The sequence below is a fragment of the Elephantulus edwardii genome, unplaced genomic scaffold (genome assembly GCF_000299155.1).
Source record: "Elephantulus edwardii isolate Elephantulus edwardi_28Jun2011 unplaced genomic scaffold, EleEdw1.0 scaffold00068, whole genome shotgun sequence".
NCBI classification, from domain to species: domain Eukaryota; kingdom Metazoa; phylum Chordata; class Mammalia; order Macroscelidea; family Macroscelididae; genus Elephantulus; species Elephantulus edwardii.
Window position 1 is genome coordinate 7,335,563 of NW_006399818.1, and position 26,870 is coordinate 7,362,432.

Here is a 26,870-nt window from a genome sequence, read left to right on the forward strand (position 1 = left end):
TGAGGTGGATTGATTCAGTGACTGGGATAATTGGGATGGGAGTGTCAGAGACAGTGCGATTGGCACAGGACAGAGCGGAGTTTAGGGCTGTTGTACATAATAGGGTCGCTATGAGTCGCAGGCGACTCGACGGCACATAACAACAAACAACAACTAATAATAATAGTTATTATGGGCTCTGGTGGCCTAGTGGTACAGAGCTGTGCTACTAAAGCAAAGGCACCCAGTTTGAATCCACCAGCCATTCTGTGGGACAAAGATGGGCAATCTCCCCCCATGTGATTTACTGCCTCTGAAAAACCTGCTGGAAGTCAACTATGGGTCAGTTCTGACTCAATGGTACTAAACAAACAAAATAAATGTTATTATTATTTTTTAAAACATCAGATCCATTGCTGTGGAGTTGGAACTGAGTCGTAGCTGGCCCTGAAATAGGTTGACAGGGGCTTTAAATTGCATATGGGACTTTGGTGGCCCAGAGCTAAACAGCTGCTCTGCAATCCCAAAGGCAAGCAATTGGAATCCGCGAGACGCTCCATGGGAGAAGAGTGGGTAATCTTCTCCAGTGAGATTTATGACCTCTGACAACCTACCGGACAGTCAACTACGCATCTGTTCCAACTCAATAGTATACAGCAGCAGTACCAACGAGAGAAATCACATGAAAGGAGACTGCTCATTTCTCTCCTGCAGAGCAGCTGGTAGATTCGAACTGCTTGTCCTTGAGTTGCCAAGAGAACTCCTTACCCACTAAACCATTGGAGCTTCTGTCATTGTTTTGGTCTAGTTTGAATACACCTCCTTGGACAGATTTACTTAAAGTAATCCTTAATTTAGTAATCACTCTGACCCCTCACCTTTTCTCCATAGTCCTTTTCCTGTAATCAGTTACTCTTTAATGAATAATCCTGCAATTTTATTTACTTGAGGTTCTTTTTTCTTTTGAAACGTAGCTATTGTTTGTTCCCATCCCTACCCCTATGCACTACCACCACTAGAATATGAGAGGGACAGGACTAAGGAGTTGGCCAGTCATGCTAAATACTGAATCTCTTGTGCTTAGAAAGAAATAATGGTTGGTATGTGGCAGGAAGCTGAAATAATACCCAAAAGCCCTAATGCAGACCCTTAGAATGTCTTGCCTTGTTAACTATAAGAGGTTTCTTAATGGATCTCCTTTTCCTCCTCAAGTCCACTTTTACTAGATTGTTCTTTATAATGCAAATCTAATCAAGTCACTTCACAATTCAAAGCTCTTCAGCCGTTCCTCATTAGCCAAATGAGTATTCCCCAGAGCATACACAGTGGTATCATTTTAAGTCTTCAAAGAAGAGCATTATAATTTTAGTTATTTCTTATTTATTTTAATGTGAGTTCAAACAATCAATTAAATTGTGCATTTAAACTCCTGATTTCACCGATAGCACTACAGAAGACAAAGAGATGGGGAAAGAAAGGCCTGAATCCATTTACAGATAGGGAAAATAACGAAATTGTTATCAAATGAGTTTGGAAAATAGAATTGAAATAACAAATTTTATTCATTTCAGACATCTAGTGCCTGCCCACAACCCTTGGTATCAAGGTGATACTCTTTGCCTTATATTTCATGTCTCAGCAATGTCACACTTATCTGCAGTTCTCCCCTTTCATGATACTATTTATTGTCATTTTTGACTGAAGAATTGATGCCTTTGAATTTTGGTGCTGGTGAAGAATATTTCATGCACCATGAACTGCCAAAGGAACAAATACATATTGAAAGAAGTGTAGCCAGAATGTTTTTTAAAAGCAAGATGGCGAGACTTTATCTCACATACTTTGAACTTGTTATCAGGATCGTCTAGTTTCTGGGAAAGGACATCATGTTTGATAAACTAGAGAGTCAACCAAAGAAGGGAAGCTTCTCAATGAGATGAACTTACATGCCTACCCCCACTGACCTAGTTACTATATCAATCTATCTCGTCCTAGGTCTTACTCTCCTGTGCTGTCCCTCCACCCTTCTGAGTATTGTGTCCTTCTCCAAGGACCCATCTCTCCTGGCTACATGCCCAAAGTATGTGAGATGGAGCTTCAAAATCCTAGCCTCCAAGAAAAAACCTGGATTCACCCTCTCCAAGACAGACCTATTTGTTTTCTTGGAGGTCATGATATGTTCAAGACTCTTCTCCAGCACCACAACTTCTATCATCCTTAGTCATTATCCAACTCTCTGATGCATAGCAAGTAATTGTGAAGACCATGGACTGGACCAGGTGCATCTTAGTCTTTAGACTGACATTGTTGCTTCTCTGTACTCTGGAAAGATCCCTGACAGCCGATTTACTTAATGCAATTGATCTTTTGATTTTCTGACTGTTGGTTGACTGTGGAGCAGAACAAGCTATAACTGTTAACAACCTCAATCTCTTCTCAATCCATCAGGGTGCTACCAATTGGCCCAGTGGTAAGAATCTTTGGTTTCTTGATGTCAAGCTCCAATCCATATTGAAGACTGTAGTCCTTGACCTTCTGCAGCAAGCACTTCAGTTCCTCCTCAGTTTCAGAAAGCAAGATTGTAACACTGGCATAATACAGGTTATTGACGAGTCTTCCTTCAATCCTGATGCCACATTCCTCCTCATAAAGCCGGGCCTCTCGAATGTTCTGTTCTGCATATAGATTGAAAAGGTATGGAGACAGGATGCAGTGGTGATAAGAATGGTATTTTGTATTGTACACAGAATCACAACAAACAACCACCACCTTTAGTTTGTCTGCTTGATCTGCCTAGAATATCTTTGATTTGGTCTCTTCTGCTGATAGTTACCTGATAATAGGTTATAAATCACCAAGGTCATGAAACAGTTCATTGTCTTCCATTCTAAGGTGTGGTTAGTTAAACCTTCTAACTCCCTCAATATTCTATGAAAACTTTTATCTGTGGTTATTGCATTACAAAATAATGAACTATTTGTGTGCCTATCTTTCTGAGAGGAATATATATTTGAGAGGTCAAAGTCAATGTCTAATTTGAATTTGTATTCCTAGCTTCTAGTACAGGGCTTAAATGGGTGTACGATTAAAATAACTAGATATTAAACCACTGAGAAATGCCAAGGGCCACATTTTCAATAATTACTTGTTGAATTACTGAACTGTCACTCATAAGGCTTACCAGTGTTCAGTACGTAGCATTCCCTCATTATTGAGTCAACAAATATGTACTGGAAATAAATGCTAGAAAATGTAGGCCTTTAAAAACAGTTTGTGGAAGATACCAATGAAAGATGTGAACAACATAGCACGATACAACCTGTAAGCAGTGTAGACAGATAGGCTATGTATGACTGGGTGAAAGAAAGTTGGTATAATTATTGGTGGTGGTGGTGGTTGTTTGGAAGGTTTATTATACAGATGTATCGTATCCCTTCAGAGATAGAGTCCAACAGTCCAAAGATAGCAACTGGAAGATGTCCGTGGATATATGTGTAGGAGATGGAGAAGAAAAGGAGAATATGTCAACGTAGAACATATAGATGCCAGAGATTTGGTGTAATTTTCAAGCTCTTGGATGGCTGACTCAACAATCACCAATGTTCAGTGGAGAAGAGTCCAGTAGAGTCAAGGGACAATGGATGGCAGATATTGGTTCAAAACTCCTAGCACATCTAACTTGGAATTAAGAAATAAAAACCCATGAGATCCAGTAGGAGAAAAAGAATTCAACAGTGTATCTTTTATGAGTTATTATTGTTCATTAATCGAGTCAGCTACAACTCAACGCGACGCTATGAACAATGGATCTGAACCGTGGCCTATCCTGCACCATCCTCATCATCTGATACAAGTGAGCTGATTGTTACAGTCCCTATGTCAATCCACCTCCGCGAGGCTCTTCCTCTCTTTTACTTGACTCTCACCTTTTCCAAACGTGATACCCTTTTCCAAGGAGTGGACATTGTGAATCCAAATATAAAGAAATGATCTTTTGTAGAGAACCCAAAATTATGTTGGTCTGGTCATATACAAAGGTCATTAATGACAGGAATAAAAAAACAAACCCAAAAAAAACTTTTGTCCAATTTTTGTAAAGCTAACAATCTGCATTATGCAGATGACACAACCCTGCTTGCTGAAACTGAGGAGGACCTGAAGCGCTTGCTGCGGAGGGTCAAGGACTGCAGCCTTCAATATAGATTGAGGCTCAATGTCAAGAAGACAAAGATTCTCACCACTGGACCAATTGGCAGCATCAGGATGGATGGTGAAGAGATTGAGATTGTTCATAGCTTTAGTTTTCTTGGTTCCACAGTCAATACTCTTGGCACCAGTAGCCAGGAAATTAAAAGACATATTGCAATTGGAAAGACTGCTGTTAGGGACCTTTCCAAAGTTCTGAAGAGTAATGGTGTCTCTCTGGAGACTAAGGTGTGTCTGATACAGGCCATGGTCTTTGCAATCACTTGTTATGCATCAGAGAGTTGGATAGTGACTAGGAAGGATAGAAGGAGAATTGATGCCTGTGAGCTGTGGTGCTAGAGAAGAGTATTAAGGGTACCATGGACTGCTAAGAAAATAAACAGGTTCATCCCAGAGAGGGTTAAACCGGGCTGCTCCTTGGAGGCAAGGATTCTGAGGCTTCGTCTGACATACTTTGGTCATGTTGTAAGGAGAGACTGGTCCTTGGAGGGGGACAACATGCTTGGGAGGGTGGAGAGTAGGCTCAGGAGGGGAAGGCCCTCTAGGAGGTGGATTGATTAGGTGAATGGGGTAATCAGGATGGGTGTGTCAGAGACAGTGAGATTGGCACAGGAAAGAGCAGGGTTTAGTGCTGTTGTACATAGGGTTGCTATGAGTCATAAGCAATTCGATGGAGATGGCGCATACCAACAACCACCACCACCCAGGGCTTATATCTGTCTCAGGCACAATAGACAAAAGATATGTGGAAAGGATATTATTATATTATTTTTAGGTCACTTTGTCAGTTCTTGAGTGATAACTGTAAAAACCACACACAGGACTCAGTGACTTAAGGACAATATAGGAATAGTTTTCTGAAAAGCAGTTTTAGACTTCCAGGGTTGAAATGGGTAAAAACAGCCTACCACACAAGCTTCTTTTATTATCTATCACTTAATGTTGTTGTTCTTGTTGTTGTTGATTGCCATCAAGTACAACTCATAGCGACTCCATGAGCAGAAGCCCTAATGCCTTTTTATAACTATCACTGTTTCTCCAAGTTCATAGATTTTCCAGAGGCATCTGGTTTAGAAAGTGGATGCCACTCCAGCTTCCAAACCTGTTTTTACAACTGGGACCTCCACCAAACAGTGTCCACACTGGAAAACCATTATGATATTTGATATCCCAATGGTACAATGTTCAGCATCACAGCAAACCTAGATTGCCACAATACAGAAAGTTGACAAAGAATGATGTATAAAGTGGAAGAATATACCTCCAAATTTAACAACACTAGTCTCACTTAGCATTAGTTAAGTGTCATCAAGTAGAATACGACTTATAGGGATCCTATGAACAAAATACTTGAACTCTGCTCTATAATTAACATCATTTCTGTATGTTTATAGAGTTTCCAGAGGCATCTGGTTTAGGAAGTGGATTTCACTCCTGCTTCCAAACCTGAATCAATCTGGAAGCTCCTCCGAACACTGTCCATGATTGGTTATCATTAAGCTATTTGACACAACTGTGACACAGTGTTCAGCATCACAGCAACTCCAAGTTTATTCAGTACAGCAATTAGACAAACAACTGCTGCACAAGCACTTCCAGGGCAGCTGCCAGACCCAACACCTTTGTCAGTATTGGATTTTAAAGACATACCCTTCAGCAGGCCTCCACTCTTTGGTCTTTGTTGGTCAGAAGGGGCGAAAGTCCAGCTGACACCCATGTGTGGAAGGGATAAAAAAAAAATACCAATATCATGAATCAAACACAACCCAAAACTTTGCTCACATGACAAGCTTCTAGAGTGGAGAGCTTCCAGGCCAGCTGCCAGACCCAACCTCTCCCTCACTATGGAATTTTATCATTTAATACCTTCTAAAAAGCTCTGTATGGTAAAAACCTTAGGAACAGCTAAGCAAAGATTTTTAAGAGGTGTAATTCCATGACTTCTTTGTTATGGTATTCTCAGGTGCCACAGAGTTGAGCAGGCCTCATAGTGACCTTATGAACAACAGATCTGAATCCCGTCCTATCCTGTGCCAACGTGACAATCTTTGATACACTCAAGCCCATTGCTTATGTTACTGTGTCCCTCCACCCTTCCAAGCACGATGTCCCTCCCCAATAAACAGCCTCTCTTATCAACATGCCCAAAGTATGTGAGACAAAGCTTTATGATCTTTTAATAGATGATTAATTTGTTTTACAGCAATGCTCATGGAAGAAATAGTTAAGTATTTCTTTTGCCAGATACACTGCAAAAGATCTGTTTAAGGTGTTAAAAAGCAAAGATGTCATTTTTCTCCTGACCCTATTTGCAACTACATCATTTACACATGTAAAGCTAGGTTATAAATGAGGATCATCAAAAAAGAATTGATGTTTTTGAATTATTATGTAGGCGAAAAATATTTAATAAACCAAGAACTGACAAAAAAGCAAATCTGTCTTGCAAGAAGTAATCCTTGACGGTTTGTGCGGGGAGAAGGGTGCAACAATGAGTGAATGGAATCCCAAAATCTCTGTAGATGTTCATTGAAATGAAAAATAAACAACCTAAATTAAAAAAAAAAAAAAAAGAAGTAATCCTTGTAAGATAAGATGTTGTCTCATGTATATAGTACATGTTATCAGGAAGGGCTAGTCCCTGGAGAAGAACATAGCACATGTAAATTAGAGTGTCAGCAGAAATGACTAAGACCTTAAACTTGATAGACTTGTACAGCTTCAACCATGAGCTCAATTGTAACAACAATTTTAAGGATGGTCTGGGCTAGCAATATTTCATTTTCTTGTAGATAGGGTCGTTATGAAGCAAAACCAATTTGACAACATGTAACAATTCTGTGTTATAAAACTTTGCAATAGTGGTATCATTTCCCTAGGTTTATTAATCAGCAGCCAAATTAAAATATACCACACAATTTGGGAGTTTGGGAATGTAATAATCAATGAGGAAAACATTTTAAAATCTAATTTCTCAAAGACCGATTCATAGTGTGGCTTTTTCATAAGCATTGTTAGAAGATATGGCTCAACTAATTTTCTTGTAAGCTTCAATAAGCTTGTGAATTTGTTTACATATGTCTAAATGAATTTCAAATTCTACTATTTATCATATAGTGTTCTCTGGAGAGGTGGCTGACAGAAGATTTTCCCAAAGCATCTTTCCTGGCAGTGCCTTTAGATTACTATCACTGATTAGTACTGGCCTTTTGTTTAAACTCAGATTTTTTAAAGTCTAGGTTCTAGATAAATATAAGACTGAGTACAGATTTCAAGGAATGTTAGTATCAGCAGTCAGGAAATAAAGGAAACACATTGCACTGGGAAAATCTGCAGCTGGGTACCTCTCCAAAGTATTGAAGAGTAATGATGTCCGTTTGAGAACTAAGGTGCATCTAATTCAGGCCATAGTCTTTCTGATCACTTGCTCTACATTTGAGATCTGGACAGTGAATAAGGATGGCAGAAGAAAAATTGATGTTTCTGAGCTGTGGTAATGGAGAAGAGCACTGAACATGGACAGCCAAAAAACCAAATAAACATGTCTTGGAGAGGGTACAGCCAGTGTGTTCTTTGGAAGCAAGAATGATTAGGCTTCACCTTACATATTTTGGGCATATTGCTAGGAGGGGCTATTCCTTGGAGAAGGACAAAGTGCTGGAAAGGGTGGAGGATCTGCAAAGAAGAGAAAGATCTTCGACCAGGTGGATTGATGTGGTGACTTCTGCAATGGGCTCTAGAGTGTCAGGAAGGGTGAGGCTGGCACAGGAAAGAACAAGGTTCAGATCCTTTGTTCACAGATCACTATGAGTCATACTTGATTTGACAGCGCCTAACAAAAACAACAAACCATAGTGAAGTTTTGTCCTGGGAATTATTCTCAAATAAATCTCATTTAGTGGCTAGGAAAAGGAATAGTTACAATTTCTACTCAGGAGAGAATCTGAATATGCTTTGCCATGCTTTTTAGAACATTTGCTTAACTTATAAACATATAATGAAAATTAAACTAATCCATAGGCACAATTTTATGCTGTGTGACATAGAAAATAAAACTATCCGTGTGAGAACTTCAGAAAGCAAGCTATCCCCCCAGAGTTGTATGTTTCCTCACATACCTTTTATTGTGAGGAAGCTGTTGTATACCCACGAACTACATTTCCCAGATGAGATCATGTAATAGAATTCTCGCCAAAAGCAAGCAGGTAGGATGATCCAAACCCTAGGTCTAACCTGTGGTTTGGCGATAGAATTTCTCATGCACTTCCCATTCTCTTTTCCCCCTTCTGCAGGCAGAATGGCAACACCCAGGGGGACAGGAGAAGTCATGTGTTTAAGACTGTGAAGTCTTGGAATGCACCTCCATGACATTACATGAGTAAGAAGAGTATTACCATTATGGAGACATTCAAAGTTAGGAGTTTATCTGCTCCTATAGATGATAATCATAGAGCTCCTATAGCTGATCTCTCAGATGCTGCTATACTATCTGAGAGCTGGACAATTAATAGGGGGGACAGAAGAATCATCAATGCCTTTGAATAGTCCTGAAAAAGAGTACTGAATATCCCATGGACTCTCTAAAGGACAAACAAGAGTGTTCTGAAGAAGGTGCAGCCAGAATGTTCTTTGGAGACAAAGATGACCAAACTTAGTCCCATGTATTTTGGGCACGAGGAGAAGTTATTCCTTGGAAAGATACATAATGCTCAGAAAGGTGGAGGGCTGGTGATGGAAAAGAAGACCGTCAACCAGGTGGGCTGACAAAGTGATCACAGCAACGGGCTTGAGTGTGTCCTAATTTGTGAGAATGTCACCGGATGGCATAGAGTTCAGCTGTGTTGTTCATAGGTTTGCTATGAGTCATACTCACCTTAACAGCACTTAACAAAAACAACATGTGATATGTATCTTAACTAACATGGTGGTTGTTGTTATGTTCCATTGAGTCTCCTGTGACTTATAGCGACTCTATGTACAACAGCCCTAAACTCTTCCCTATCCTGTGCCAATCTCACTCTCTCCGACACACCTACCCCCATTAACCCAGTCACTGAATCAATACATCTCATCAAAGGTCTTCCTCTCCTGCACTGTCCCTCCACCCTCCCAAGCATGACGTCCCTTTCCAAGGACTGGTCCCTCCTTGCAACATGTCCAAAGTATCAAAGCATCAGAATCCTTGCCTCCAAGAAGGAGCCCAGCTTCACCGTCTCCAGGACAAACCTGTTCATCTTCTTAGCAGTCCATGTATTCAACACTCTTCTCCAACACCACAGTTCAAAGGCATCAATTCTCCTTCTCTCATCCCTAATCATTTTCCACCTCTCTGATGCATAGCAAGTGATTGCAAAGACCATGGCCTGTATCAGGCGCACCTTAAGTCTCCAGACTGACATCGTTGCACTTCAGGACTTTAGAGAGGTCTCTAACCACAGACTTTCCCATCACAATACGTCTTTTAATTTCCTGGCTGCTGGTGCCAAGAGTGTTGACCGTGGAGCCAAGCAAACCAAAGCTGTGAACAATCTCAAACTCTTCACAATCCATCATGATGCTGCTAGTCGGCCCAGTGGTGAGAATCTTTGTTTTCTTGATATTGATCCTCAAACCATACTGAAGACTGAAGTCCCTGACCTTCCACAAGTGCTTCAGATCCTCCTCAGTTTCAGCAAGCAGGGTTGTATCATCTGCATAACGCAGATTGTTAATGATTCTTCCTCCAATCCTGAAGCCAAATTTCTCCTCATAGAGCATAGCCTCCTGAATAATCTGTTCTGCATAAAGATTGAAAAGGTATGGAGACAGGATACAGCCCTAGCGTACATCCTTCCCAATTTTGAATCATGCAGTGTTTCCCTGCTCTGTTCTGGTAACTGCCTCCTAGTCCAAGTATAGGTTTTTCATTAGAACAATCAAGTGTTCTGGTTTAAACTAACATGGAAGAGACAGAAAGAAGAAACAAATTTTATTGCCTTATCCTTTATGTACTCCTCATGAATCTCTTCTATGATTTTTTTCTCCTTAACTTTTTATTGTGATATGAATGAAAGTTTACAAGGTAAACTGTTGGGCATTTAATGATTTATACGTATTTTATTTAGAGAAACTGTAGTCACCACAATGTAACAGCACTCTTCCCACTCCTACTCTATGTTTGCTGTTTCCACTCATCCTTTTTTCCTACAGGATCCTGCCTTTATCAATAGGTAAATGCTTCTCTTTTGCTCTTGTATGGTTAACTATTACTTGTTCTAAAGAATGAGCACCTTCGAGGTGTTATTGTTTACTTGTTGTTAGGAGCCATCAAGTCAACTCTCATAGCAATGCTGTGTACAACAGAACAAAATCCTGCCTGATCTTTGTTGTATCCACTGTTGCAGCCACTGAGTCAATTCATTAGGTAAAGGATCTTCCTCTCTTTTATTGATCTTTTGCTTTTCTAATTATGATGTCCTTCTTCATGGACTAGCCACTCCTGATTACATGCCCCAAATTTATGAAACAGTCACACTACCCTTGCTTCTAAGCAGCAGTCTAGCTTCACTTCTCCCTAAAAAGGTTTGTTACTTGGGCAGTCCAGAGTATATGCAATATTCCTTGCCTGAATCATAGTTCAAAAGTCATCAATTCTTCGACCTTTCTTATTCTTTGTTAAGCTTTCTGATACATGTGAAATGACTGAAAATACAATGGGCAGGCTTGAGTCAGGCACATATTTGTTATTAAACTGACTTCTTTGCTCTTTGAAGAGCTGTCCTTGGAAGCAAATTTTCCCATCACAATTCACTGTTTGATTTCTTGACTATTGCTTCTATGTGTGTTAATTGTGGATTGAAGTAAAATGAAATCCTTGACAATGCTAATCTTTTATCTACTAATCATGATGTTGTTTATTAGTCCAGTTGTGAATATTTTTTTTTCTTGATATTGAGGTATGGTATTTGAGCTGCTGTCTACTATTCAGTTGAGAGTCACTGGTGTGAGCTCAATTCCAGGCTAAGGGCTATATAGTCTTGGATATTCCACCAGTCTCTCTTAGACCCATAAAACTGACCTTGGAATTCTGTTTCACATCTTACTCCTCCTCTATCCAGAACCTTATATTGTGATGATTCTTTCAGAGTGGCCAGTAGAGATTGAAGAGCACTATCTAGTTCTTTCGACCTCAGGATTATGGAGGTTGCTAGGAGAGGCTTTTCTTTGGAGCATATCATGCTTGGAAAGGTGGAGAAATGGCGAAGGAGAAGAAGACCTGCAACCAGATGGACTGATACAATGACTGTAGCAATGGGCTCTGGTGAGTCAGGAAGTTTGAGGATGGTATAGGACAGGACAGGACAGCGTTCAGATCTTTTGTTTATAGGGTCACTATGAGTCATACTTGGAAGGAGGAGTGGCATCCACTTCCTAAATAACTTGCCTTCGGAAACTCTATGAACTTTGATAAGTGTTGATAGTTGTGGAAGGGCTTCAGGTCTTTTGTTCATAGGGTCGCTATGAGTCATGCTCGGCTTGAAGGCAATCAACAATAATGGGTCATACTTGACTCAACAGTACTTAACAACAACATACTAACACCCAAACTTATGGAAGCAGGCTGCCCTATCTTTCTCTTACACAGCAGCTTATGAGTTTAGACCACTGGCTTTGTAACCACTGTGTCATCTGGCCCTTTATCCCCTTGCCACAGACAACACTAATCCAGCTTCTACCTCAGTAGATTTGCCTACTCTGAATATTTCATATAAATGGTATCATGAAGTGTGTATGGTCTTCTCATGAAGACTAATCTTTTGGCAAATTCTGATTACCTTTTAAAAAATGTAGCCAAGTATTATAGAATATTTTCTAAATTTACAAAGCCAAGAACAAGATGGTGTTTTCCATAACTGGCTATATTACTTAGAAATAATTAACAGTATCAGAAGGAACCAGCAGCTGAAACTTTGTTGTATTTCCAGCAAAAAGATGCTCTGCAGAACTGTGGAAGGAGCACTGGCACCATGCACTGCTGCAGAGGAGGTATGCAGCTGTGCAGTATGTAAGGTCTGCCAGTGCTCATCAGCGTATGCACGCCTCCTATCCTCCTGTGAACACAGCTTGACTCTCTTCTCCTCTATCCTTTAGAGTCGAGTGTCTGTATTACTTAGTTTTGGGCAAGAAGATGTGAGCAAATGCTATCTATGCCTCTTCTGAGTACAGAAACCTGGTTCCAGAGAATCCCTGAATGAATGAAGAGGATTCTAAGGAGCTGGGAGAAGCTGGAAACCACAAAATGTAAGACTTCTGGGTCTCTAAAGGATGAAAAGAGATGCATGAGTCAACTGGCATTCTAATGCTACATGAAAGAAAAATAAAGCCACATCATGTCAATCTTATACATTTGGGGATTTATCTGTTATGCAGCTAGGATATTTTACCTCAGCACATAGTACATGCTGAATTTTTATGAAATTGAAGACAAATCTATTCCAAACAAAGAAGATAATACAAAGTTAACTATATCAACAGTGTGAAGACCCTTTTGTGGTAATTTTCTAAGTTACCCTAATAGGAAAATGTGAGTCAGAGATCTATAGTAGACGAATTTTTGCTATAGCCATGTACTGGTTCTGTTCATGGAAAAAAGGACATGAGTGTAGCCCAAATGAGTAAATGTGGAGCAATATTCAGAGCCCAGACTTTACACTCGAAGAAAAGCACAAATATACTGGGCAGAACATGGCTTTGCGACTAGGCTATCACACGTTTATTTTATATATTAATTAAATATATAATAAGGAAAATATTAATTAAATTGACCCATAAAAGCCTTGATAGTTAACTTCTGGAGCTACAAAAACCACAGGTTCAGATTGTTCAACCTAATATGTGACAGATGCTGCTTGCTGTATATGTGGAGTAATCAGTAAGAACAAAATCAAACCCCTGATCTCATAGGGTACACACTTCAGTGGTGAGAAACAGAAAACATACAATAAAATGTTTAATAAGCACACTAATGATAAATACAATAATGAAAGATAAAAAAGGATGTTGTTGTTAGGTGCCATGGAGTAGACTTTAAGAACAACAGATCTAAACTTTGCCCTATCCTGTGCAAACCTCACCATCTTTGATAGGCTTAAACCCATTGCTATAATCATGATGCCAATCCAACTCATCGGGAGTCACCTCATTTTTTGATCCTCCATATTTCTAAGCATGATGTCTTTTTCTGAGGACTAGCCCTTTCTGGCAATATTCCCAATGTATATGAGTTTCATAATCCCCTCCTCTGAGGAACATCTTCGCTGCATTTCCTCCAAGAGCAACTTGTTTGTTCTTTTGGCAGTCCATGGGATATTCAGTGCTCTTCTCCAACACACTAAATAAAAAACATCAATCCTTTGGTCTTCTGCTTGGATTTTACCTAATTACCTACAAAACAATCAGATTGACTCGGATTGTTGCAATGACTCTCATTGTGGAATGAATAGAGAAGTTCAATATCAGCAGTTAAAACAAGGCCAGGGGCTGGCTGTGGCACAGACCATCAGTGACTCATTTGCATGTATTATAATGATATGTACAATGAGCCTGGGTTAGAAAATAAAAGAGAAGAATATGTTAAACATTTTTAAAGTTGAAAGAGCTGAGAACCAAATTCAGACCTCAAGTTGCAATACTGAAGGCTTCTATGGGAAAAATATCAAATTATGTAGGAAGCATCAAAAAAAGACGGAAGGTATACACAAAGTCACTATACCAAAAAATAATGGGTTGACACAGAATCATTTCAAAAGTAGAACATAATCAAGTACCAAGGGTAATAAGAAAGTAAGAAGTTTAAGCTACATTTAAGGCATCAGCAAAAAAATAAGTCCCCAGGAACTCACTGACTGACATGGTTTGAAAAATAGATGCAGCCCTGGACATAGTCACTAGTTCATGTTAAGAAATATGGAAGACAGCTACCTAGCCAACTGACTGGAAGAGATCCATATTTGTTCTAATTATCAAAGAAGAGCAAAGAGAATGAAATTTTGGGATCTGAGAGTTGCTACTTTCTGGTGGTAACTTTGGTAAAAAGAAGTATCTGAACAGAGTTTAGGAGTAATCTGTATGGTATCTGGAGGAACAGCATTCTAGGCAGAGGAAACAGGGCCAAGGTCTTCAGGTGTACTCAGGGAATTGTAAGACCAATTTAAAAAAATGAAAAGAAAATGAGGTTCTGAGTGTGTTCTGCATTGAGAAGGATGAGGCTGTCATTAAATGAAATAGGAGCCAGGTGGCGGGTAAAAGGAACAGGTTTTGGGACTGCAAGATTCAGGAGCTCAGTTCTGGATTTATTAAGACTTTGATGCCTCTTTGAAATTCCATTAGAGACGTCAAATAGACAGCTGAGTACAAAAGTCTGAAGTTTACAGAAAGCCCCAGGTTGGAAATACTAGAAAGCTTAGTGTCATTATCCTATATAAGATTTTAAACCAATAAAACTGTTCCAGAAAGAGGTACAAGAGAGTCAAGAAATAATCCCTGGAGTTTTCCAGTATTTAGAGGACAAAGAACTTTAAAAAAGAGACTGAGATAGAACAGCTAGTAAAATAGGAGGATGACAAAGAGCATTTATAAACTCTCTTAAGTTTCAATTATTCCAAGTGAAAATAAAGGATAATCATTCCCAGGTCATAGGATTGACAAAGGGCTTAAAAGAGAGAGCAAGGAGAAGCAATATACACAGGCCTAGCATGTCCTCAATAAATGTTAACTTCACGACTGTGGCTCACTTCTGGATAAATGTCAACTTTCTTGTGCTTATCTCTATTCATTGTCTCTTAATAAGATCCCAAAGTAAGAGTCCTATAGTTCAAAGTTTTTGACTATGGAAGGAAGAGTCTCATTATTCTTCAATTATATATCCTTCATTTTTTATCACAGAGTTCATCAATATTAGGTACTTATTTCCGACCCCCTCCTGTCCCCTCTCTCCTGTTTTGTGAGCTAACTCAGGGTTACAGGAGGAAAGATCACAAATACCTGGGAGTATTGGGCTCTTTATCAACATTTAAGAGCTCACCAAATCATTTAATTACACAGGATTTGCTCAGTGTTAAGGAAGAACTAGCTGTATATAAATAGCTGGGTTAAGTAGACCTTTCATTGTAGCTGTTGAAACCTATTGTTGTAGCTAGACACCTTGCAGTGATTCAAGATCATCTCTCTTTGAAGAAAGTCTATGCTTTAATGCAAATGCAAATTCTTTTAGCTCTGGGGAAAATGCTTTAATAAATGTAATGCTTAGGAAAATGTTTTCTGAATAAACCAGGAGAGCTGAAATAATAGCCACAATCTCGAATTTTTAAAATTCTTTTTCCTATCTTTGCATTCATACTTCACCCTCTACTGCTAAATGTTTACTGAAATAATGAATGAGAAAACTCAGTGAATACATAAATTCATATGTGAATGACTTTTCTATTTTTCCTTAGTGAAAACCTACCTAAAAACTTCAGATAAATCCTGGGTCAACCAGGGATTTGTATGCCTCTTATAATAAAGAATAACAAAGAAATGAAGATATGTGTCACAGCAAAGAGTCAATCCAATTTTTCTTTTTGTTGTGACCAGGTGCTGTTAACTCAGTTCTGACTTACAGTGACCCTCTGTACAACACAATGTGCATTGTGCTCCTGGTCCTGTGCCATCCTCATAATCTTTGTTACCCTTGAGCCCACTGTTGCAATTACTGTGTCAATCTATCTCATTCAGGGTCATCCTCTTCTTGACTGATCCTCAAATTTACCAAGCATCTATCCAGTAAAGTAGGAAGCAATGGGAAAACATCTCAAGGAACCCTTTGATTTTCCTATCATGACTGAGCAGGTTCTTTTCAGATTTGAATCCCTCCCTTTCCTTCCAAATTTAGACTAAAACCCCAAAAGTCTATAACTTAGGGATACAGGTAGGAGATAAAAAGTTTAGAGTAGTATCCATGTTCCCAAACAGTGGACTACTGAGACAATTAAAATCCAGAAAGAGAAGAAAATGAGGGTCTAAGACCTAGAGCATGCTGGCGTAATTTTAGCAAATTCAGTACTTTTTAAATACCCTTTTCTTTTCCCTATGAATTTGGGACATCACCTATCTGTCAGTGTGCCATAATGTGGTGGCTTGCATGTTGCTACAATGCTGGAAACTATGTCAAGAATATTTTAAATACCAGCATAGTTACCCATAGTGTGTAAATTTCAGAGTTCAGTATAGATGGGTGTTGTTATGTAATGTTGAATTAGAACAGACTCATAGCTGACCCTCCAGTGGGTTTTGAGAGACAATTAATCGCATGGGAGTAGACTCCCATGGAGCAATTGATGGATTCAAACTGCATTTATTTGGGTTGGCAGTGCAACTCTTGACCACTAAACTGCCACAGCTCCCTTCAGTATGGTTTACACACCAACATAAAGAAACAAAATTCCTCCTAAATGAACCAAAAAGGCATTATCATAGTAAAAGACAAAAAATTTGAAGTTGCCAGTGATTTCATGTTACTGGGATCCACTATCAACTTCCATGAAGTTGTTGTTGTTGTTATCACATGCCATGTAGTTGACTACAACTCATAGTGAACCTACGAACAATGGCTCTGAACTTTGCCCTATCCTGAGCTAAACACACTGTTTCAGACATACCTGATCCCATTGCCACCATCACTGTGTCTATCCATTCATCCAGGATCTTCCTCTTCTGCACTGACCCTCTAACCTTCCAAGCATGATGTCCTTCTTCAAGGACTGGTCCCTTCTGATGACATGGCAAAAGTAAGTGAGATGGAGCCTCAAAATCCTTGCCTATAAGTAGCAAACTGATTTCATTTCACTCTCTCTAGGACAGACGTATTTGTTCTCTTGGCAATCTATGATATGTTCAATACTCTTCTCCAGACTGCACTCTAAGGTATCAATTCTTCTGTCATCCTTATTCATTGTCTAACTCTCAGATGCAAAGCAAGCAATTGAGAAGAACCTTGGAAGTAGCAACCAAGAAATTAAACATTTGGCCAATGGCAGAAATCTGATATAAAGGACCTCTTCACTGTGTTAAAGAGCAATGGCTAGCCTACAACCAGGAGAGGATAAAATAGACGAATCAAATCCCTATACACATCCAAAAACTTCTCCAAAGAGTTAAATGGGAAGCTATAGACTGAGGAAAAATATTTGGTAATGACATGTCTGATAAGGGACTTAAATCTAGAATTTATAGAATACTAGAACACCACAGCAAGATAAACAATCCAATTGAAAAATGGAGCAAGATAAGAACAGACACTTCACCAAAGACGACATTCAGATGGTGAACAAATACATAAGAAAGGTTCAAAATCCCTGGCTCTAAGAGAGATGCAAATCAAGACAACTATGAGATAGTTACATGGATTTCCCCATAGCTTAGTCTTTTGTACCCTTCAGGTATCAGCTGAAAAATAACATCTTCAGTAGTACACCCAACCAAAAATCAGTGTACTTTCTTTTCAAGTGCACATGGAACACATATTAGGACACAAAGCAAGTCTCAACAAATTTCAAAAAGTATTGAGATAACACAAAGTATTTTCTCATACTACAATGCCATAAAACTAGAAATCAATGACAAGAGAATAAGCCTATAAAACCACCCACATGGAAGTTAAATAACACCCTGCTAGAATATGATTGGGTTGTAGAAGAAATAAAAATGACATTTAAAAATTCCTCAAAACAAATGATAATGAAAGTACAATATGCCAAAATCTCTTGGATACAGCTCAGGCATATCTCAGGAGACAGTTTAATAGGAAATACATTAAAAAGGAAGAAAGAAGTAAAATTAATGACCTAATTAAACATCACCATCAAATAAAAAAAGAACAACAGTCTAATCCCACATCCTCTAGAATAAAGAAAATTATTAGGACAAGAGTAAAAAATCAATGATATAAATCAGACAAACAACTGAAATAATCAACAAGACCAGGAGATGGTTCTTCAAACAGATTAATGAAATAAGCAAATCTCTGGCAAAATTAATAAAAAAAAAACCAACTCAAAAAAAGAAATAAAAGAAGTGACATCACAATAGAACCAAATGAAATTAAACTGATAACAGCAGAATACTATGAATATCTATATTCCATCTGATAACCTAGAGGAAATGGACAAATTCCATGAATCTCACATTCTACCCAGATTGACACACACAGAAGTAGAATACCTGATCAGATGCATCACCAAAGAAGAAATAGGGAAAGTCATAAAAAGTCACAGAGACTAGTACACCAATGCTTATAGCACAGTTATTTTCCATCGCAAGAATATGGAAACAGCCCAAATGTCCAACTACAATCAAATTAACAGAGAAATTACGGTGCATTCACATGATGGAATGTTATGCAGCATGCAGGAACAATGATTTTGTAAATCACTAACTTGGGAGGGACTGGAGAGCATTATGCTAAGTGAATTCACACAGTTCCGTAAGGACAAATACTGTATAAGACCATTATTTTAGAATGTGTATGAGGATCTAAAGGGGGAGAAGGGAGCAGATGGGTGAAGATGGGTATGGGGGTGGAGGGTGGGATGGGGCCTTAATTATAGGGTAGCACAATTTGGGTGGAGGGAGGTGTGGGTAAAGGAAATGGGAAAGGTCAGAGGTGAAAAACAATGTATACAAACTATGTAAGGGATCCAGTATAAAATAAAAATTTTATTTAAAAATAAAAAAAAAAAGACTTCCAAAAGACCTCCCCAAAATGTCATGGCTCAGATGGTTTCACTACCAAACATTCAGAGAAGATCTATCATCAATTTTACTTAAATCTTTTTTAAAAATAGAAAAAGAAGGAACACTCACAAACTCATTCTATGAAGCAAGCATGACCCTAATACCAAAACCAGGCAAAGACACAACCAAAAAAAGTAAACTACAGACCAATAGCAATCCTGAATATAGATGCAAAAATCCTGAACAAAATCTGGCCAATAGAATCCAAGAGTACATTGAAAAAATAAAATCATTATGACCAAGTTGTATTAATAAAAGGTATGCAAAGACAGTTCAACATAAGAAAAACAATCAATGCAATGTATCGCATCAACAAATCAAAGAATCAGAACCACATAGTCCTGTCAACTGATGCATAAAAGCCCTTCTAGGCCCTTTCAGCCCTGGCTCCACTTGGCCACCTCCATCAGGTGAACCCGACAGAGGCTCCTGACCACAGCCAGCAGACACAGAACTTCCTCCAGTACCCCTGGCTCTCCACAAGACCTGGACAGGGCCCTGCACCTTTTAGAACCTCACTCCTACACTCAGCTACATTCTGGGAGCTAGGTGCCCACCCCAGAACCTCCAATATCATCATCACTCTGAAACCAGACAAGACATCACTCTCCATGTGGACAAGATCTCATATAGCCAGCCATGTACCTTAACTCAGATGCCTCAAAAACCAATATCCACAGGAATAAGGTCTTGGAGCAAAAGAACAGAGACAGTTTCTTCCTGCAGAGAGTCTGGGAACCTGGCTGAACTACTCTGCTGACCAAGGAGGGCAATAGATTTCAGGAGAGAGGACTTCAATCAGAAAACAATAAGCCTTCCATCCCAGATAACTGCAGAACCACAGAGGAATGAACAGAAACAAATGTTCTCTGGGTCCAAGAAATTTGCCAAAGGACCAGAAAGGAAAGACCAGGAAGGGTCAGTCAGTCTCCCCTTCCATATGAGAATACTGAGTTGGAGAATACTTCAGCTGGGGAACTGAAGTAAGTCCTCCTGTGAGCCCAGGGACCTGAGAGAAATCTGGGCAGGGTGAGTTGTCCCTTTCTCTTCCAGAGCAGTGAGCTCTCTAGCCAAGGCAGACAGAACAAGAACCTGTTAGAGCACAAGGCAAGAAAAAACTTTTCCGTAATAATACAGAAGAAATGGGTTACATCACAGTCTACACAAAACCACAACAAGATTTCACTCGACAAAAGTGATCAAAACACAGAATCAAAGGATTTTATAGTCAGAAAGTCTGGTGGGCCTCTCTGACACAGAATTCAAAAGCCAAGAAGAAATTTAAAAACAAAACAAAACAAAACCACCAAAACCCAAAAAGCAATTCAAGACAATGTAGATAAAACAAGTGGGGTATTAGAAACCTAGAAAAACAAAAGACTGCAATCAAGAATATTAATATCAGCACCCCAGAAGCAGTCAACACATTGGCAGGACTGATGAGTAGAACTGAAGATATGAAGCGTAGAAATAGTGAAATAGAAGAGTTCTCAACATTGATCTGCTAAAGCAAAAAGCAGAATCAAAAGGTAAGGAAAATGAAAAATGCCTAAGAATTATGTGCGACACCACCAAGAAGAAAAACATGCACATACTAGAATCCCAGAACAAGCAGCAGCAAGAGAAGACATTGAGAAAATTGTGTAAGAGTTACTAGAAATAAAACTTTTCAGGAATAATGAAGAGAGAATAAACGTACAAGAACCTGAGCAACTCCATATAGAATAGAACCCAAAAGAAAAACGATAAAGCATATCATAGTAAAATTCACCAGAATCAGAGAATTCTGAAAGCCACTAGAGAGAAATGAAAAGTAACTTATGAAGGAGAGCAAGTAAGTTTAAGTACTCTTTTCTCAACAGAAATCATGTGAGCAAGAAGACAATGGAAGAAAATATATCAAATAAAGAACACAACTTTCAACCAAGAATAATGTATCCAGCAAAACTGTTCATCAAATATGACAGAGAGATCAAGATATTCTCAGAAAGCAGAACCTGAGGGAGTTTGTAAAAACAAGACCACTGTTGGAGTGAATACTGAAGGAAGTCCTTCTCACAGAGAGCACAGAGAGGAGGATGGATCAATGTAACCAGAAATAATACCAAGAAGAAACAAAAAAAATGATACCAATAAAACCTTGCCTATCAATAATTATACTGAATGTGAACGGTTTAAATTTACCAGTTAAGAGAAAAAGAATAGCAGATTAAATTAAAATAAACAAAACCAACAACCAACCAAAAACAAAACACAAACAAAACAACACATCAATATGCTGCCTACAACTGACACACCTACAAAATGAAGGTAAAGACGGACTAAAAATCAAAGGGTGGGTAAAAATACATCATGCAATGATAACCAGAAAAAAAAGTAGTAGTAGCAATATTTATCTCCAATAAAACAGATTTTACTATAAAATTATCACAAAGGATAAGAAACATCACTATATAACACTAAAAGAGTTAGAAGAACAAGAAGACATAACCATAATTAACATCTATGCAAAAAATTGATAGCCCTGCAAAGCAAATCTTAACAGAACTTTAAAGAAGAAATAGACACCACAACTATAGTAGTAGGAAACTTCAATATATGACTCTCAAGGAATGTAGGACTACCAGAAAGAAACTGCACAAAGATGCTGAAGAATTAAACCAAAATGAACCTTGCATATTTATTTAGTTATTATTTTTCTACTCAACTTTAGAGTTCAAGCTGTAAGAGAAGTAGAAGTTATGCCTGTTTTAGTTTGAAAGAATATGCTTTTGTAAATAAGTATTAACGGTTTGTGAAACCAATGATTGACAATTTGTCAACTGTGCCTCTAAGTGAAGACACAACCAGTATAGAAAGTTAGTAATATTAACCAGAACATCTTAACTTACATTTGAATGAAGTTTCTTTGTGAAGATTAGAGAAACTTGAATGTTGCTTAAAGCTGTGGTTCTCTTTAAGACTATCAACTGCTTTTGTTGGTCTAAGTAATTAGTATTTCAGAAATAAATTTTTTTTAAATGGTTTTAGCTCATTATCTTTGTTAACAGAGTTTTTAAAAAGGTCTGATATTGGAGTTATCTCTGATGACTTTAGGAAAAATTAATAAACTGGGATCAATAATATCTTTCCCTCAATGTTATACATATAGAAAACACAAAGTTTCATGTTCAAAAGAAATTATATTCTTAAAATAATATTTGCTTTCAAGGGGGAGGATATCAGTTATAATTTTAGTACACATAGGCAGAAATTAGAAAGTATTTATTAATATTCATGACTACTTAAAGTAACAGCAAAGACCAAGTTTTCTGAGCCCTTTCTATGTTTTAAAGGACCTCTGATGCTCTAATGTGTTAAGTATTGGGATGTCAGTCAAAAGACTGGAAGTTTGAATCTATAATTTGCTTTTCAGGAAGAAAATAAGGCAGTCTCTTCTTGAGATTTACAGCCTCAGGAATCCAGTGGAAAATCTCAACGAGCCATCCATGTTTCAGGAAGGAAAATGGCACAATGGTTAATTGTTTGTCCATTAAGTGAAAAGTAAGCAGTTTGAACTCACCAGTGGCAGCCTAAGAAATCCTCCGGGGCAGTTCAACTCTGCTCTAAAGGTTGCTATGAGTCAGAATTGACTCAATGACTCAATTGACTCACAACAAAAACAGTATCTATATTCCAACTACCAGTACAATTCTATTCTTAGTAAACCAACATAGGATAGCACAAATATAAAACAAACTTCCTGAACTCAAGATAGCTTTTAGAAGCATGCACACAGACTTCTTTCGTCACTGAGCTCCTGTTATTCAGAACCATCTTTGATTTAACCCGTTCATCCTGTGTTGAGTGCTAAACACATGTTAAAGACCATGCAAGGGAGAGGGGTTGCAAAATTAATAAGACAGAATTTCATTCCTTCACATGGATGTTATAGATTTTATATCAACTGCTTAAAAGAAAGAAACCACACCACCCAACTACAACTGAAAAGGCTGGGAATTGTCCAAATGGTGAGTTTCTATTCCCTAATCTTGTTCCGACTTGGTCCTTGGGCAGCCTCCTGTTCAAAGTCTATGTCTCATGGTGGGCTTAGCTCTCCCCTTCCTCATCCAGTGACTCAGAGGCAGCCACACATCCAGTGCTCTATTATTAGCTTCTTCAAACCTGGTTATTCTAAGAAGCGCTTCCCACTGGCAACATGGTAATCATGTTTAAATATAACTCCCCGTGATCAATCCACATCCCCAGACTTTTCACCAAATTTCCCTGTGGTTTAAAAACGTACTGATTTTTTTCCCCCCCGGTTGTTCACTCTATTTTCATTTAACCCCCATTTTTATCATCCCAGGTCAATGTAATACACACAGAGAGAGAGAGAGAGAGAGAGAGAGTGAGTGTGTGTGTTCGCGCGTGCACATGTACATAATTTCCTGCTATTAGACAATTCCTTAGAATGAAAACCTTTGAAGTCCTCTCATCAGGCTTCTTCTTTTCCTGTACTCTGCAATTCCCAGATATTAATGGAAGTTGTCAGGATTATCACTAGCAAGGAATGTTCTACCAACTTCTCACAAATACAATTACAGCAGTTAACATTAATGCAATGTTCCTTACGCACGGAGCATTGTGCAACGTGCAGCCACTCATTTTATATTTCTATATGACCTCTCTCTCACTCCCTTGGACATAGAAACTGTTATTTTCTCCATTTCATAGCTGAACAGTTTTGAGAAATAATATGGCCTAGAATGGATGTTGCTGTTAGGTGCTGTTGAGAACAACTGATAGTGGCCGCCATGAACAACAGACCTGAACCCTGTCCTATCCTGCGCCATCCTTATCCTCACTGCCTCTGATATACTTGAATCCACTGCTGAAGTCACTGTATCAACCCATTTTGTTGAGGGTATTTCTCTTTTGCTGACCCTCCATCTTTCCAAGCATGATATATCCCTTTCCCAAGAATAACCTTCTCTTAGCAACCTGCCTAAAACACAGGTGATATGTAACAGAAACGATTGTTGTAGAATACCATCGAGTTGAAACCTACACATAACGAACCCCTCAATGTGTTTTCAGAGGCAATTAATCCTACAGGATGAGAATGTCCATTGTTCCCCCACAGAGGAGCTGGTGGATTAGATTTGCATTTTACCTTTTTAATCTGGTCAGTCTGCATATTCAACCATACTATTTAAAAAGAAGGTATAATCTCAACTTTGAAAACAGAAAGATGCATAATTAAGAAGAGTTTTGACAGCCTTTGTATATCCTTTTTTAATTTTTTGTCTTCGTGAACAGACTATTGAACCTAAAATTGATCATTTCTATCTCCATGTATTTTTTCTTTTTTAACAAACTATTGAACAATCCCTGCCCATCTGGACCTGGAAATGTTGTTCTTGTTATATGTCATTAAGTAAACTGTGAATCATACCAACCCAAGGAATAACAACTCTGAACCTTGCCACGTGTCATCCTTACCATCTCTGATAAGCTCAAGTCCACTGTTACAGTCACTATGTTAATCCACCTTGTTGAAGGTTTTCCTCTCTTTCCCTGATGTTCCACCTCTCCAAGGATGACTATATTTTTTCTAAGGATTGACCCTCCTGAAAAATGTGCCCACAGTACATGAGACTAAGTTTCACCATCTATGCCTCTAAGGGGCACCCTGGTGGGACTGCCTCCTTGACAGACTTGTTTTTCTATTTCCCATGTATGGGATATTTAGTGCTTTTCCACAATACCCCAATTCAAAGGTTATGCAAATACAAGATTATGAATGACCATCAGTTCTCTTTTTGCAATTTTGACCATAGGCCATTCATTCTCTTTCATGTTTGTAGCTGCCAACGGGGGAAACGAAGAGCTTGTGTGTTAAAATTAAACATAAGGTTGATCTTGTAAACAGCTTTAGTTTGCTTGGTTCTACAATCTACACTCTTGGTACCAGCAGCCAGGAAATTAAAAGATGTATTGCATTGGGAAAGTCTGCTGTCAGAGACCTCTCCAAAGGACTGAAGAGCAATGGTGTCAGTCTGGAGAACAAAGTATACCTGATATAGGCCATGGTCTTTGTAATCACTTGCTATACTTCAGAGAGCTGGACAATGACTAGGGATGAAATAATTGACTAGAAGGAGAATTGATGGCTTTGAGCTGTGGTGCTAAAGAAGAGTTTTGAATATACTAAAGACTGCTAAGAGACACAAAGAGGTTTGTCCAGGCTACTCCTTGGAGGCAATGATTGCTTCATCTGACCTATTTTGGAAATGTTGTAAGGAGGGACCAGTCCTTGGAGAGGGATATCATATTTGGGAGGGTGGAGGGACAGTGTAGGAGAGGAAGACCCTCGATGAGATGGATTGATTCAGTGACTGGGGTAATGAGGTTAGATGCAGGTAGAGGTTGGCACAGGATAGATCAGGATTCAGAGCTGTTGTACATAGGGTTGCTATGAGTCACAGGTGACTCAAAGACAAATAACAACAAAATGAAAAGGTCTACTTTTTCATAGCAACCATCTCTATAAATTGTCTTACTTTTCCTAAACTTTAATAAATATAAAAACTTGTATACAGATAGTCTTTCTTTAATTTTTCTTAACTCTAATCCTCTATTCAATTATTTTGCATAAACTATTGGTTTGTGTTTAATTAACAAAAATTAGACTCTGACAACAGTATTTCAGGCTGTTCAAAAAAAAAAAAAAAGAAAAGTGGCAGAACATGTCTTGTTGATTCTGACTCGTGACCCCTGAGTAGATCTGCTTTACAGAAGTAAATTGCCAGGTACCTTTTTTCCTGAGGCATCACGGGTGGATTAAAACAACTTTAATCTTACAGATAAAAGCCAAAAGTAAACTGTGTGTACCACCCAGGGACATTCAGGGCATATAAACATGTTGTTGTTGTTAGGTGTCATAAAGTAGACTCTGACTCTCTTTAAATTTTTTTTATTTTACACTACTTACAAAATTCAGATATAGTGTTTCTTTTCTCTCTCTCTCTTCCCCGCCCCCCACCCCCCATCTCCAGTATTTGGCAGATATGAACCTCATGTCTTAGGGATTGCAGTGCAGCTTCCTGCCGCTAGGCCAACAGAGCTCCCTGATTCTGACTCTTTGCAACTCTAAGAACATTAGGTCAGAACCTTGCCCCATCCTGCGCTGATCTCTCCCAAGCTCCAGCCCATTGTTGCAGCCTGTGCCAATTCATCTCATCAAACATTTTCTTCTCCTTAGTAACCCTCTACTTTTCCAAGCATATCTTTTCCCCAAGGACTATCCTTTCCAAACTACAAACTCAGAATAGATGGGTGAAATTTCATCATCCTTGCATCTATGTAACATACCAACTGCACTTCCTTCAAGACAGATGATACTAAGGAAAAGAACCAGGTGATACAGCAATGCTCCCTAATATGTAATTCTACAAACCCTCTGAATTCTATTTCATTTTTTGCTAAACACATTGTATTTACTTTCTGATGTTATGTGTTGTTATGTTTCTGCACAGTTCCATGATAAGCTCTTGCCTCATTTATTTCCTGCCTATCTTACTGAAGAGCTGTGAAGGACATCAAGCTATTGCTGTAGCCAATCACAGTGGCCAAACGATCATGGTTCCTCCAGTCTGTTTATTGAGTTGGCCTTTGTCATCAATACAGATGGCTGTAATCAAATCAATTCCGAGATAGACAAATTGAATGCTAATTGTTTGATCCAAACCGTGAAACCTAATAGATGATAGAAGCTATGCAAGCGGCCAATTGCTATGCTTCAGAAAAATAGAAATGTTACATTTACTGGAAGGGGAAAAAAAACACACCCAAACACCTCAATACTGAAAGCCTCTTCAAGGGTAAAAAAA

At 38.7% G+C, this 26,870-nt stretch overlaps 1 protein-coding gene across 2 annotated transcripts in view; it reads right to left on the reverse strand.

Moving 5' to 3' along the window:
* ANKS1B (ankyrin repeat and sterile alpha motif domain containing 1B) overlaps positions 1-26,870 on the reverse strand; it is a 1,992,519-nt gene that overhangs the window by 910,277 nt on the left and 1,055,372 nt on the right. The gene's annotated exons all lie outside the window — the stretch shown is intronic.